The following is a 13,992-nucleotide window of genomic DNA, read 5'->3' as shown; positions in this document are numbered from 1 at the left end:
AAATCCTTTGCCCTGATAATTGTTTCTGAATTTCTCACCTAAAATCCTGCCTATGATTTTGCCTTTATGTTCCTTTGCCAATGCGTTTGAAGATAGTGGGGAAAGACGGAAGCCTTTCAAAATCTAATTCAGGCCACTTACCCCCTCTCAATCAGTTAGAAATATTTCTGGGACAGAGGCATTGGTGACCTGCCTGCCCTAGGCCCTGTGAGACCCTTAAGGGGCCAGTGAATGGCCATTTGTAGTCCTCATCCCGCCACTGTCAGTATTCTTACCCCAGCACTGCTTGTCTGTATCTCGGAAAATTTCTCCAGGCCTCATGACCCCCTCCAAGTCTGGAGTTCCTCTGGCCTCTTGTGTATGCCATATTCCTTCACCTCCACCATTGGTTACCATGTAAGGTCTAGAATCTTCCCACCTCTTTCCCCCCCCCATTTAAGATGCACTTAAAATCTCATGCCTTTCACCTTTTGGATATCTGTTGCGATAACTTTGGCGCAGTCACAGATTTGCCTTGCTAGATTCTCCCATGAAGCACCTTCATGTGTTACACAGCTTTAAAGGTGCTTTCCCACTGCAAGTTGCTGCCTGCTGTCGTTGTCGGGATGCGTTGACCCCAACCTGTTGTGCCAATGAACTGATGCTTTGCGGTACATTGCGGTAATAGTGCCAGTGAAGTCTCACTGAGAAGGGCAGGGGCCTAGCTGAGGAATGGGAGGGTCAGTGGGTGAAATGATGCAGAGTGACACTTGTGAAAGGGACTGTCATGCCACCTTTCCTCTCAGCAACCTCAGGTTTTTGCACTTAGTTCTGAGGAGCAAGTCTCACCGGCTATAAGCAGAGCTTTATTGACAAATCTCATTGCACTAAATGCGTCAGTTAGCACATGGTTGCTGTCTCCCCATACCCCTGGATACCTTCAGCTCGAATAACTATATCCAACTCCTTCTTGTGACCATTTCATTTGGACTCAATTGCTTTCTGTGGCAGAGAATTCCACAGATTCTCCACTGTCTGGGTGAAGAAATTTCTCCTCATCCCAATCCTAAATGGCCTACTCCATACCCTTAAACTCTGATCCTTGGTCCTGGGTTCCTCAGTCATCGGGAACATCCTTTGTATATTTACCCTGTCTAATACTGTTCGAGTTTTGGGCACTGTAACAGAAGGAATAAATGGTTAATGGAGAACCGTAGAATGGAAACTGAAGTTCCACTCGTACAGATAAGGTAACAGATGTAACTTCTTGTCTTATTTATAGTTACCTACGTTCTGAACCTCTGGCCCAGCAACACACTGATGTAAGACTGTCACTCCTATACGTAAATTCTTCCATGGTCTCTTACTTTCCTATCTTTGTAACTAAATGCAGTCATCAACTGTTCATGTGTTTTGACATGGAATCATCTCCCCAAATCTCTCTGTCTCTGTAGCTCTCTCCATTTCTTCTCATCTTAAGATGTTTGTTAGAACTGACCTCTTTGACCCAATTTTTCGTCATCTTCTCTAATAATTCCCTTGCATTGCTCAGTATCAAATTCTTGCTTGATAATTGCTCCAGTGAAGCATCTTTGGGTTTACTATGTTAAGGCTATCCATTCAAATATCAGTCATTGTAGTTCCCCCTCATCTTTTTGATTCCCATTGGATAATGCACATTCAGACTCCGTTTCTCTTCAGTTCTTGGGTACTGTGCCGTAGGTAAACTGGACAACAGGCCAGTGCACGCTTCAGTAACACTTTCCTCCTACAGTACCTGTATGCTGTCAGCTCATGAGATGACTTATTTTCTCAACAGGGCTGGAGTATATCCCTTACCCCCACCCTCCAAATATTAAATACATAATCGATTTCAGGGAACTTCACAGTTTGCAATTCCACCAGATCAAGAGCTTTATTTTCAAAATTGTTTTAACAGGTTGTGCTCACCAGTTACCCTCCCCCACCCCAGTAAACAAACAGGCGAATTGTTGCTTTGGGTGTCTGCTTCCCAATTGTTCTTTTATGCTCATGATCGAAGGCCTTTATTGCACATTCAATGCCTGTGAGCTAAAAGCCTTTTACGCTGTTAGTGAAACAATGGGAATGCACCAATGAGTGGTGGGTTGTGCAGTGTAATGTGGTGTTTGCTAATACTGCTATCACTTTAAAAGTGGTGAGTTACATTTGTTCTCCTTAAAGAACAATGCAAAACTACTATTCTTGCTGTAATCTCTATTGTCATGTAGCCAGAAGCCCATTGCAGGTTGTGAGAAATTTATGTAGATAGTTGAGCACTATACAACAGAAGATGTTTAGTAAGAGACCGTTAAATAGTAGTTTTCTCTTCATTGAGATTATCTGTGAGTAGAATTTTGATCAGTGAGTGGAAGGTAATATAGGCTTCATGTGATCATTCAATTTATTATTAATAAGAGTTGTGATTAGGCAGTGGAGTTGTCCATCTCCAGTGATTTTGTTGTTTCAATATCATGTAAAAGAAGCACCTTTCCAACTCCGAGATGTGAAATTGGGAATCAGTAGCATGGTGGCAAATTCATTGGATTAATAATCCAAAGGCCCAGTTTACTATTCTAGGGACATGGGTTCAAGCTCCAGCAAGTAGGTGGTGAAATTTAAATTCACTTAAATCTGGGATTAACAGCTATTTAAGTGGTGTCCTGGGCTGGCCTAATGTGACTGCAGGCAAACAGGCATGAGAGTGATTCTTTCCTGTCATCTGAAATGGCCTCAGCCACTCGGTTCAGGGGCAATTCCCCACGTGCAACAAATGCCGGCCTTGCCGGTAACACCCACATCCCATGAAAGAATAAAGAGAATGGACTTCTGAAATGGAACCACAGTTGTAATGTCTAATTGCATAGTGAAGCATCAAACTGCAGTGTGATAATGACCAAGTAATATATTTTGTGATATTGATCGAAAGATAAGTATTCTGCAGTCTTTGTGCAGTCCATTTAAGTAATATTTAGCTCCTTTATTCTTGTTGCCTTAATGCATAAAATCACATTTTCCAATTTTATATTCCACATGCCAAAGTTTTGCCATTCATTCAACCTGTCTATATCCTTCTGTAGACTGTGATTGTATTATCTGCAAACTTGGTGATAATACGTAGATGTGCGTCATTCAAGTCATTAATATGCATTGCAAACAATTGTGGCAATAGTATTGATCTCCATGGCACTCCCATTCGTTCGTGCTTTTCACCTTGAAAATGCCCCCTCTATCTAAACCTCTGTCTTTTATTAGTTAGTCAATCCTTAACCATTGCTAATGCTCTATCCCCAACACTCTTATCTATTAAGTCATCTAATGGTGTTTGATAAGATACCACACGTTTGGAAATCCAAGTGTTTTACGTCCACTGGCTAACCATTATTTATCCTGCTTGTTACCACCTCAATGAATCTTAATACATTAGTCTGGTGTGAAGCCGTGCTGACTGCTTGACTAGATTACATATTTTCAAATGCCCTGCTATTACATCTTTTATAATAGACTCTTAACATTTTCCCAATGACAGTTATTAAGTAAACTGGTCCATAGATATTTTGTCCCTCTCCCTCCTTAAGACATTGGTACGGCTGTAAATGATCCTCCAGCATCATTTTGTAGAAGATTAGAGGAGGTTTCTTTGATGCCATGAACAATATTTATCCCTTGAACAACATGATTATCTGATCATTATCTCATTGCGGTTTTGTGGGAGCTCTCTGTGCACCAATTGACCATCATGTTACCTACGTTACAATGGTGACTACATGACTTTATTGCTGAAAAGCACTTTCAGGTATTCGGTGGTTGCTGAAAATTTCTCTTTATTAATGCCAAATTTTTTAGACTACACTTTCCAAAATTTCATTTAACCTTGTGTGATAACCCTTTAGTCCTGTACATAACAGATATGTGTCATGATGTGGTGTGATTTTCAGGAAAACTTTAGAAGCTGTACTTACAATTTAAATTATTTGCTTGAAGTCTGTCTGCGCAGAAAATGGAATCACGTATTGACATATTTAAAAGTAATGTTCGATTGCACTCAACTGTAGTCTGAACAATCAACCTTGAGAGTGGCAAATGTAATTTATTTGCAATAATTGTATTTTGCTTTCTTACTGCTCAATATACAGTAAGCTGATTTCAACCTTCCATTTCTTTTTGATTAGTGAAAAAGTGCCACATAAATTGATCTGTGATGCACACAGGGGATATTCCAGAATTTCAAAAACTGAGGGATGGCTTTTATTATTAAATTGTAGAGGATTATGCCAACCTCTGCTATAGTTTCAGGCTACCCAGTATCTCACAAAAAGAAGTTAAGTCTATAACTTGTTTATTAAGGGAAAGTATTAAGGTTTTTTTAATAGTGTTTGGCCTTTAAGCAGCTGAGAGTGTAATATACTGTTTGTTGTGATACTATTAACCCATTCACTTAGGGAAACTGTAGAAAGTGATATTCTTCTTGCTTGTTCCACTTACAAAGAATGGTCTTCCCAACCATAAAAGAGAATTGCCTCAGAATAAAATTATTAGTCACATGGGAACACAAGAACACCATTCAGCCCCTTAAACCTGTTCTATCATACAATTAGATCTTGTCTGATTTATATTTTTGTTCCAATAACCAGTAGCCTTGGTTCTGTCAATTCGTAATACCCTTGTCTAACAATAATCTACTGATGACTTAACTTTGAAATTATCATTTTCGGGAATAGAGTTCTAGATTTTGATTGCTTTTGGTGTGAGGAACTGTTTCCCGAGATTTTACCTTTTTTCAAATTCTTTCCCCAACAAACAAAATATCTGTGCTATCATCTCTTTTTGTCATCTTTAATCACTTCAATAATATCATCCCTTAATCTTCTAGACATGAGGCAATTCAAATCTAGTCTGTGTAACCTGATTTTGTAATTTAATCCCATTTGACCTTGTGTCATTCTAGTGGATCTACATTCCATTCCTTCCATGGCCAGTGTATACTTCCTAAGATGCAGTGTGCAGAGTGGAACACAGTTATCCCAAAGAGGGTCCAACCAGAGATTTATATATCTAATATATAATCTTTCATCCCTTATCTTTAAGGCCTCTTGAAATAAATGTATTAGGTTTTACATTTTTTGTTTATTTTAATTCTCAATACATTTTGAAGTTGCACTTTATCTGATTGATGTTCCCGCAGGGTATTTTTACACAGGGCATTTTCCTTAGCAAAGGAGGATTCATTGGTAGTTCTTGATTATATTAATCAGATTGTGTAGGTCTTCAGATTACGCAAGAGAGTTTCCTCAGTCCTGAGCTGTGCTACTTTTGAAACTGGATTTGTCCTGCTCATTTCTGCTCTATATGTAGGTTCATGGTGACTGCAGCTAACTTGCTACAAGAGGTAGATTGAGCTATTATCAGTATGGCCATGCAATGGTCATGATAACAGGCTAACAGCTGATGGCTTGATAGCTGTGTATCCCAAATCTCAATTTATATAAATCTGGCCACTGTTTTCAGCATGATGAAAAGTTAATGAGTTTTGAGAGGTTTTGTAGCTCAGTTGAGGTTCTGGATGTAGGTTTGCTTGGTGAGCTGGAAGGTTCATTTTCAAACGTTTCGTCACCATACTAGGTAACATCATCAGTGAGCCACCGGATGAAGGGCTGCTGGCATGGCCCGCTTTCTATTGATGTGTTTAGGTTTTCTTGCGTTGGTGATGTCATTTCCTGTGGTGACATCATTTCTGGTGGTGATGTCATTTTGTGCTCTTTTTCTCAGGGGACGGTAAATGGGATCCACATCAATGTGTTTGTTCATAGAATTCAGGTTGGAATGCCATGCTTCTAGGAATTCCTGTGCATGTCTCTGTTTGGCTATGTAATGCAGAAACTCAAACAAACAGCTCTGCCAACTATCCAACTGAAACTTTGGCTCCACTACGTGGGTGACACCTTTGTCATTACTAAGAGAAACAAATTAGAAGAATCCTTCAAGACCATCAATACTACCCTTACTGGAATAAAATTCACTAAAGAGGAGGAAAACAACAACAAACTGCCATTCCTAGATGTTACAGTAGAGCAAACAGCCAATGGGGAACTTTAAACCAGCGTCTATAGAAAAACAACACGTACTGACCAAATACTGAACTACAGAAGCAATCATCCCAACACCTACAGTTGGAGCTGCGTTAGAACATTATTTCAACGAGCCCCCACACACTGTGCAGAGCAGAAGAAAATCACCTATACTGTGCATTTGAAAAGAATGGGTACCCAATGAACACAGTCCACTGATTTCTCAAAAACAAACCTCAACGAGCAAACGAAACATGTCCAGAAACCCTAGTCACTCTCCCCTACATCAAAGACATCTCAGAAATGGCTACTCAGACCTCTTGGCATCATGGTAGCCCACAAATCCACTAAAACACAGCTAAGGAACTTAAAAAACCCTTTCAGACAATAACCAAAACTAATGTCATTTACAAAATAACCTTGCAAGAACTGTAATAAACACTACATTGGGCAACGGGCAGAAAGCTAGCCACCATGATACATGAACATCAACTAGCCACAAAAAAAACACTCTCACTAATATCCTTGCCTACAGATGAGGAAGGATACCACTTTGACTGGCACAACACATCCATCCTAGGGCAAGGCAAACAGAGACATGCACGAGAATTCCTCAATGCAAGGCATCCCAACCAGAACTCTTATCAACAAACACATATTTGTTGAATGTCATTTACCACCCTGTGGAAGAAAAACAGGAAATGACATCACTACAGAAAATGAAGTCACCATCCAAAGAAACCTAAATACATAAATAGAAAGTGGGCCATGCCACCAGTGCTTCATCCGGAGGCTCACTGATGTTACCTTGTATGGTGACAAAATATCTGGAAATGAACCTTTCAGCTCAGCATGCAAACCAACATCCAGAATGATGAAAAGTCTACATTCCATGAAGCTTCAAAGAGACTTTGGTGCCTGGGTATACAGATCATTAAAATGTCACCACACGTGCAGAGAATAATCAAAATACTAATGCTGGCCCTTGTATTTAGAAACTATAATACAAAGGGGCAGAATACATGCTGTCCTCTTAAAAAGTCTCGATTTATATCAAACCTTGAGCACTCTGAACAGGTTTGGGTGCTGTGCCTGAGGTGCAATATATTTTCTTGACCTAAGAACTTGCAATTGAGGAAGTGAAGCAAATAGACTGATCCCGGGACAGTAGGTTTGTTGTATGAGGAGAGATTGGCCTGTATTCACTGGAGTTACAAAGAATGAGTGGGATCTCATTGAAATGTATAAAATTCTAACCGGGCATGGTAGACTGGATACAGGCATGATATTTCCTCTGGCCTGGGGTGTCCAGAACAAGGGGTCTCAGTCTCAGGATACATAATAAGCCATTTTGGCAGAGTGGATCGATGGGATTTCAAGTTTGTTTCTATGTGAATGGTGCTTGGACTCCAAAGGTTCAATTATTCTACCTACAGTTGCATTTCTTGGAATTGAGAAGGTAGGTGTGGCTCGATTGAAGTTCTGAAGATGCTAAGGGAAGCAGAAACGATAAGTAGAGTGAAGCTATTTCTGCTTCTTGGGAATTCTCTAACCGGGGGACATAGTAAGTAAGTTAAGAGATGGACCTTTACAGGAGTGAAATTAAGAAATACTTTAATATGCAATGGCTGCTAAAAGTTTGAAATTCTCTTTGGCAAACCACTTGAGGTGTGAGGCCACTTGCTAAATTTTAAGGGGAAAATCGAGGTTTCTTTTGTTAATCAAAGGGTGAAACAAAAAGCAGAATTTGCTCAACAGTCTCAGGAGGTCTGGTAGCTTCTGTGCAGAGAAGTCAGAGTTAACATTTTGGGTCCAGTGACCCTTCTTCAGAAGAAATCGATGTTCCATTCCATTCAGGCTTCCTGAGTTATTGCAGGTAGCATTTCTGCCAGCTTTTCCAGCTCTGAGATCTCTGTAGCTTCCTCATATCTGGCTTCCTGTGCACCTTTAAGTCTGCCATTTGAACAACCTTTGAATGGTTTGCTACATTGGAAATGCTGTAGTAACAGAAACTGCATTGTAGTTATTTTCAGTAATGTATCACAGGAGAAAGTGAGGACTGTGGATGCTGGAGATCAAAGCTGAAAAGTGTGGCATTGGAAACACACAGCCGTTCAGGTAGCATCCGAGGAGAAGGAGAATCGATGTTTCAAGCATAAGGCCTTCATCAGGAATGTCATTGCAATTTAAATTCCTACTCTGTTCATCACAGAGCAGATTAGCAATCGGAGTCACGCCCATTTATCTGATGTTGCTCTCTTCACCATTTTCACAGGTATTATTTTGTTTGAGTATTCAGTCAGACCATATGTATTTCTACAGTCATTCCTGATGAAGGACTTATGCCCGGAATGTCGATTCTCCTGCTCCTCGGAAGCTGCCTGACCTGCTGTACTTTTCCAGCACTGTAATATATCTCAGGCCCGTGCACTTGTCTGAAATGGTGGTTACACAGAAATTTGCTTTGTGGTGTCTAATTTTCGTTGCTATGACCACTGTGTACGTTCCAATATGTTTACCGCTGTTGTTCAGTTAGGCAAACGCTGCCATAGAGTTTGAATTCCTACTCTGTTCATCACAGAGCAGAGTAACTCTCAGGAGTCATGGGGAGAAAGTGAGGACTGCAGATGCTGGAGATCAGAGCTGAAAAATGTGTTGCTGGAAAAGCGCAGCAGGTCAGGCAGCATCCAAGGAGCAGGAGAATCGACTTTTCGGGCATAAGCCCTTCTTCAGGAATCCTGAAGAAGGGCTTATGCCCGAAACGTCGATTCTCCAGCTCCTTGGATGCTGCCTGACCTGCTGCTCTTTTCCAGCAACACATTTTTCAGCACTCAGGAGTCATGCCCATTTATCTGATGTTTCTCTCTTCACGATTTTCACAGATTTTATTTTGAGATAAGCATTCAGAAACACCTTACATTTCTACAGTGCCTTTAGAACCTCAGACTGTCTCAAAACTACCTTTTGAGTGTAGTCACTGCTATGATAGAAGGAAACTTGACAATCAATATGTCAGCAGCAATACTTTACACACAATAAGACCAGATCATTTGTTTTAGGTGAAGGGTAAATGAGATTACCAGAAACTTCTACACAGAAAAGCTTGTTCAAATTTGGAATTCTATTCTGCAAATTCTCATTTTTTTTAACATTTGAGAGTGATAGATTTTTGTTTACCAGTTATTCAAGGATGTGGGGGAAAGATGAGCCTGTGGACTTAGGTCACAGATCAGAATAATCTCATTGAATGGGTTATCAGATTCCAGGGAGCATAAATGACCACCACCTCATATTCCTAATAATAATAAGCTAAACCCTGCTTGCCCATAAATCAATGCCCTGCAAGTATTGCTACTTTAAACTCCTTTCTTTTTGAATCTATTTCAATCACTCTCTCGGTGGAGGTTTGTCACTGTGTCAAACTGATGTAAATTAACATTATTCTGATGTAGTTAGCCCTGTAATGCTTTAAAATGCGGTTTCATCTAGTGAAAGGAAAAAATCCCCCAGCCCGCTTCTGATGAGTTGGGATGATTCCCCTGTTCTTCTGGCCAACATGGATCACCTCAGCCAACATCACCAGATTATTTTATCATTTTGTGTCATTACTACTTGCATTGTCTGGCTGTGCACAAATTGGCTTCCTGTATTACAACAGTGATTACAATTGAAGTGTTTCATTGGTGGGGAAACATTTTGCAATGTCTTGAGGACATGAAAGATGCTCAATTCTTTCAGTTAGAACTCAAAGGCAGACTACAATGACCTATGATGTAGGATCAGGCACGTTTCAAATGTTCTAACTTGGCCATTCTGCTTGTTTGCACTGGCTTGGCTAAAAATATCCTCGCAGAAACTTCTTGAAAAATTGATAAGGATTACAAATAATTCTACATTTTGTCATTCATTGAACAGCAGAATGATTGCAGCAAACCATATTGAGTTGATATGAAATTCTCATGTAACAATACAATTCTACCTTTTCTATATTGCATTAGTGAGCCTGCCGATATACTGTTACTTGATTTAAGAATTCCCTGACCAACAATTCTGAAAGTGTCTTCGTTCAAACTTCCATTTTCTCTGGCTAGTGATTCATTTATACAGAGAATTTTTTTTTAGTAATTCAGTGCAAAACACAGAGATTTGAAGCAGCTGAATGTGGAGAAATGAGAGCCATAAGTAGAGGCTGAAACTAGAGGTAGAGGTCTCCTCTCTAACTGGGCTTGTCAGACTACCTTTAAATTGGGACAAAAGCAGAGTAGGACTGGGAACTTACAGGCGAGGAATAACTCTGCCGTGTGCTCACAATGTTGCAAAGACTTTGATGTCCAATGAATTACTTCACAAGTTTTCTCACAAGATGTAGTTTACAAATCCAATAAATGTCTCCACCTTTCAGCCATCAACCCTTTGTGATATCCTTTTAAAATCTGCCACTTTTGACTAAGCTTATGCCACCTCTCCCAGCATCTCCTGACGTATATTTTGTGTGATGAGCACTGGTCGGTTGTTCAAGGTGAGGTTATATTGGTTGTGTTGTGTTGGTTAGCTCAGTTGGCTAGATAGCTGGTTTTCCAAGTAGAGTAATGCCCAACAGCATGGGTTCAACTCCTGCACTGTGGCTGAGCTTACCCTAGGACTTTCGTTCTCAATCTCTCCCCTCACCTGAGGTGTGATAACCTTCAGTTTAAATGACCACCACTTACCTCTGTCTAATGATAGAGAAGCCCTATCATCTGTTAGGAGTATGGCAACTTTACCTTTGTATTTGGTGATAGTACAAATAGTAACACCCATTAAATTTCTAAACTATTTCCTCTATGTGGAGAGGAGCCGCAATGAGCAGGTATCACCTGAATATTTTAACTCAACCATTCAAGATTGTTGTCAGAAAGCATGTTCTCATGTAAACGGTTGTGGGAATCTGGGCCTCTATCAGTAGTTGAAGCATGGGGTCAATTGAAAATGTGACAAGTGGAATAAGTAGATTTTTGTTAGTTAAGGACATTGAAATCAATAAAAGCTGTGGATGCTGGAATTCTGAAACAAATAGAAATGTGGAAAAAGCCTAGCAGGTCTGGCAGAGTCTGTGGAGAAAGAAACACAGTTAACACTTTGAATTAAATTGGGTCGACCTGAGATTCTGCAAGGTTTTCTGCATTTGTTTGTCGTGTTGAAATCGCGGCAGTAGATCAGATTAACTTGCAGATCAGTCAGGCACACTCTCAACTCTGGTCTCCAGCATCTGCAGTCCTCACTTTCTCCTAATGAGTGAAAGCTTTGATAAAATGCTTTTTTTTCGCAGCAGTGCTCTTGTGAAAGTAGGATGGGGGGAGGATCAGTGTAGAAAGAGTGAAGATCATATGTTTGATCTTGTTAAGAAAGCATAAGGTATTTTGGCTTTCATTAACAGGGGGATTGAGTTTAAGAGCGACGAGGTTTTGCTACAGCTTTGCAAATCCCTGGTGAGGCCACACTTGGAATATTGTGTCCAGTTCTGGTCCCCCTACTATAGAGAAGATACAGAGGCTTTGGAGAGGGTGCAAAGAAGGTTTACCAGGATGCTGCCTCGACTGGAGGGCTTGCCTTATGAAGAGAGGTTGACTAAGCTTGGACTTTTCTCTCTGGAGAGAACGAGGAAGAGTGGAGACCTGATAGAGGTATACAAGATAATGAAAGGAATGAATAGATTCAATAGCCAGAGACTTTTCCCAGGGCAGGATTGACTGGCACTAAGGGTCATAGTTTTAAGATATTCGAAGAAAAGTATAGAGGAGATGTCAGAGGAAGGTTCTTTATGCAGAGAGTTGTGAATGCATGGAATGCGTTGCCAGCGGTGGTGGTGGAAGCAGAGTCATTAGGGACATTTAAACACCTGCTGGACATGCACATGGACGGCTGTGAATTGATGGGTGCATAGGTTAAGTTATTTTATTTTAGTTTCCTGATGAAGGGCTTTTGCCCGAAATGTCGATTTTCCTGCTCCTCGGATGCTGCCTGACCTGCTGTGCTTTTCCAGCACCACTCTAATTTAGACTCTGGTTTCCAGCATCTGCAGTCCTTGTTTTTACCTTATTTTATTTTACGTTAGGATTAATGCTTGGCACAACATCGTGGGCCAAAGGGCCTGTTCTGTACTGTACCTTTCTATGTTCTATGTACAAATAGAATGGCAGAACAGGTTTAAGGGGCTGAATGGTCACTTCCTTTCCTCTATCTTTATAGACATTGATGCTCCATGCCAAGTGCATCCAGGAAAACTAGAACAAAATAGAGAATTACAGTTTCTGTGCTCAAAGAATAATGCACCCCATGTACCTCTCCTCATCTTGTTTGTGGTCCCGACCATAGGACTGGACTCCTGTTGTCCTGAATGAGCACTTGTGCTGCTGGAGGCCCCTTCTGAAATCTAAGTGTTCTTGTCTGTAAAGGATGATGGTATCTGTAGAAATGTTTTCGTTGGCAGAGGTTCAAGCTTAATATTGTTTCAGTCTGTGGGTTGCATAATCTCAGTGGAAGGGTTGCCCTTTGCTACCTTCTAAGTAATTAAACTGTTTCTTGGTAGCTGTGCTTTAGTGTACGAGCCAAGATTTTTGAATGAAAGGCAGTCATATGAAAGTTTGATTTGAATTTTCAGTGATTTAGATTTGCTTTTTTAAAAAAAAAGGACAAAGTCTGGAATGATAGTGTAATGCCTTCCCTTACCGAGGCGAAGCATGAATGAATGCTCTCGGGTGCTTTGATTAGATTAGATTAGATTACTTACAGTGTGGAAACAGGCCCTTCGGCCCAACAAGTCCACACCGACCCGCCGAAGCGCAACCCACCCATACCCCTACATTCACCCCCTACCTAACACTACGGGCAATTTAGCACGGCCAATTCACCTGACCCGCACATCTTTGGACTGTGGGAGGAAACCGGAGCACCCGGAGAAAACCCACGCAAACACGGGGAGAACGTGCAAACTCCACACAGTCAGTCGCCTGAGGCGGAAATTGAACCCGGGTCTCTGGCGCTGTGAGGCAGCAGTGCTAACCACTGTGCCACCGTGCTTTGCTATGTTAAATCTGCATGGCCGCTTTTCTGAATGTGCTACCCTGGTATTCAGCAGAGGCAGGTATCGGAGAACTGCTTCTCCACCCATTTGTGGAAGGGAGACTGTGGAAAGATTGCACTGTACTGTCACTTTGGGGAGACACTGGCTCAGTGTGCTGCCTCACAACACCAGGGTCCCAGGTTCGATTCCAGCCTCGGGCGACTGACTGTGTGTGTAGTTTGCACATTCTCCCAGTGTCTGTGTGGGTTTCCTCCAGGTGCTCCAGTTTCCTCCCACAATCCAAAGATACACAGTTCAGGTTAATTGGCCAGGCTAAATTGCCTGTAGTGTTGGGTGAATTAGTCAGAGGGAAATGGGCCTGGGTGGGTTACTCTTCGGAGGGTTGGTGTGGACTGGATGGTCTGGAGGGCCTGTTTCCGCACGGTAGGGAACCTAATCTAATCTAAAACTTTCCAGTGATGGGGGTGGTGAGTTCAGAAGACTGGTCTCTGAAGAAGGGTTATGCCCGAAACATTGACTTCTCCACTTCCTGATGCTCCCTTGCTTGCTGTGTTCTTCCAGCCTCCTTGTTGTCGACCATGGATTCCAACATCTGCAGTTTTTTTTTTGTTTCCCCTTTAGACTGCAACCTTCGTGAAATCTGATGCTTTCAAATTTAGCTGAACCTTCATAAAGCATTGGTGAGGCCATACCTAGGGCATTGCATCCACTCTGATCACCAGAAGGGAGTTGAGAGTCCTTGAGAGAATACCGAGGAGAATGGTTCCAAAGATGATTGAATTTAGCGACAAGTTTAGCTAGGAAAAACTGGGATTGCTCTGATTGGACCAAAGGAGTTTGAAGGGAGATTTGATTGAGGTGTAC

General features: G+C 41.3%; 1 protein-coding gene across 5 annotated transcripts in view; it reads left to right on the top strand.

Annotated features, from left to right (window-relative positions):
* The window catches only part of mpped2a (metallophosphoesterase domain containing 2a), a 194,011-nt gene that overhangs the window by 30,058 nt on the left and 149,961 nt on the right, over window positions 1-13,992 (top strand). The gene's annotated exons all lie outside the window — the stretch shown is intronic.

Source organism: Hemiscyllium ocellatum, chromosome 18 (assembly GCF_020745735.1).
Source record: "Hemiscyllium ocellatum isolate sHemOce1 chromosome 18, sHemOce1.pat.X.cur, whole genome shotgun sequence".
NCBI classification, from domain to species: Eukaryota; Metazoa; Chordata; class Chondrichthyes; order Orectolobiformes; family Hemiscylliidae; genus Hemiscyllium; species Hemiscyllium ocellatum.
Note: the sequence above shows the minus strand (reverse complement) of the source record. Positions and strands in the feature narration are given on the sequence as shown.